A 2,340-nucleotide genomic window follows, 5' to 3' on the forward strand; every position below is an offset into this window, starting at 1 on the left:
GGAATGTTTGGTGTCTGGAGGTTGTTGTTTTTTTTAACTTAGCACAAACAATGCTTTTGAAAAGCCACTTCCTGCAAAAGAAAAACAAAAACAAACATCAACAAAAAACTTGGGTTCCCTTCTGCCTCTTGCTCCTCAAACACACAACACCCTAACATTTTGAAGTCCTAGCTGAAGATCTTTAGATGGGGGGTAGGGGGAGAGAAGGGGACTGACCACATGGCAGGAAGTACATGCCATGATCAGAGAGAAGCAACTGCCCCTGGGAGCAACTGCGTTACTGTAATGCTTCTGTAAAACCATTTCCTTCAGGCATCTAAAAGTCTATATGGAAAGCTGTCTAAAAGCAAATGTTTAATATCATACAACATTTCCTTCTTGCCTAATGCATTCATTAAAACTTGAACTTAATTCTTTTTCTTTGAAGCCATGAATTCCTTCTCTGAAAGTCACTTGTATTTATTTAGCTGAACAATAATTACTTTAGTAGGAAGTTAAGGATGGACTCTGTCCTTCCAAGTGTACTAAGGGTAGCCTTGTGATTCATCAGACACAGAGGACAATTGTGTTTCATTTTGAAGTGTTTTTTTCCTGATCATCTGAGGAAGTCACCAATGACCAGAGGAAATTAGTTATCTGCCTCAAGAAGAAAGCATGTAAAATTAAGTAAATTTTTAATCCTACTTTTACACAGTTCCTTCCTGGGAACATTCATTTTGCTTTATTGAAGCTTTCCAAATTAAAAATATATTAAAAAATGTATATATGTAGCTTAGGATGATATCAGAGGCAAAGAACCTTCTCATGAACTCTGTGCATATCCCCCCCAAATCCTTTTATCAAAGTTTTACCCAAATTAAAGCAAAAACCTTGCACATAGTTGTGTAAAAGTGGCTGTGTAGGATTACATGAGAGGCTTATCGAACCCACCCAGTACCCTGTCCCTGTCAGTGGCTGGTAGCTGGGAGAGGAGTGGAAGAGCATTTATAAGAAAATCCTATTATTTTTAATCCAGAGCAGCCCAAAAGCAGTCAACCATTCAGGGATTTCCTCAACCAAAGCTTTGCCTGGGCCATAATGTTTGATAGCTGCCAACAGAGCTAACCTTAAGGAATGTATCTAATTCCATTTTGAACACACTTGCGCTTTTGGCCTCCACAACATCCTCTGGCAAACAGTTCCACAATTTAATGATGTGCTGTGAGAAAACTAACTTCCTTTTGTTTTAAATCTGCTGTTTATCTCTTCGTTGGTGCCTGATAGTTCCTGTGTTTTAAGAAACAACAACTATTTCTTACCCCTTTGCCACGTCATTTTTGCTTTATAACGTTTCTCATATCTCATCTCCATCTCTTTTGTAAGGGACCCTATTTAGTCCTTCCTCATACAAACAGCCATTCCACATTATATCCTTTTTTGAGATGCAGTGAAGACCGTCATATGCTGTGAACCAGAATGTCAAGAATGTTTTATTTACCTTTTAACTAGCACTCTGCTTGCACTGTGAGTGTTGTGGAGCACTGACCAGAAGTTTTCAGGGATACGTCAATGACTCTTGGCTCTCTTACTTCAGCGTTGAGAGAGATATTGTGTCCATCTTTGCACCTGTATAAATAACTATGTTTCTTTTCCCCCACGCAAATAACTCTGTACTTATTGACAGTTAATTTAAAATACCAACTGATAATTACAGAGCATTGCATGACCCTTGTGGAGCTCTCTGTGATCTGCTTTGAACATTCCAGACAACCATGTGTGACCTGAAATTTTGTCATCTCTGACACATGGTCAATTTTGCAAAACTACAAAAAAAATAGTTTCATTCTACCCTGAATATAGTGACTTCATTCTTAATTATTGTTACTTCTAAACTGCAATCAGGCCAGTTCCAGTTCTTCAGTAGAGGTTCTGCTCTTGTCCAACAGAAAAGAACCACAGCCTATTTTAGGTTCCAGAACTTCTGAATGCTATTTATTGTTTTGCTTTTGAGGTGCTCTGGAAATGACTACATTAAATGCTGTGTCCCTTTCCAATTTGTGACTCCAGGTGGAGTTTGACAGCTTCTCTTTCTCCTGTTCTTTACAAGTCACCACTGATGCAGACAAGAGAAGGGGAGCTCAAGCTGCTATCTCTGGCAGGTTCCTTGGTGCCCCTGGTCCACAGAGAATGCTCCTATCCTACAGCAGTTTTGGTCAAGTCTTGCCTTTCAAAGCCAGGCCCATGAAACTGATGAATTGCTGCTACTCCTGTTGGTAGATTAAATTGCTCTGGCTGAGCATGATAACAGTTGGATGACTCTGACTGGGAACTGCTTGAGAACAAGTTAAATAATTCTCTGGA

This window comes from Chaetura pelagica, unplaced genomic scaffold, assembly GCF_000747805.2.
Source record: "Chaetura pelagica isolate M959 unplaced genomic scaffold, ChaPel_1.0 scaffold50, whole genome shotgun sequence".
NCBI classification, from domain to species: Eukaryota; Metazoa; Chordata; class Aves; order Apodiformes; family Apodidae; genus Chaetura; species Chaetura pelagica.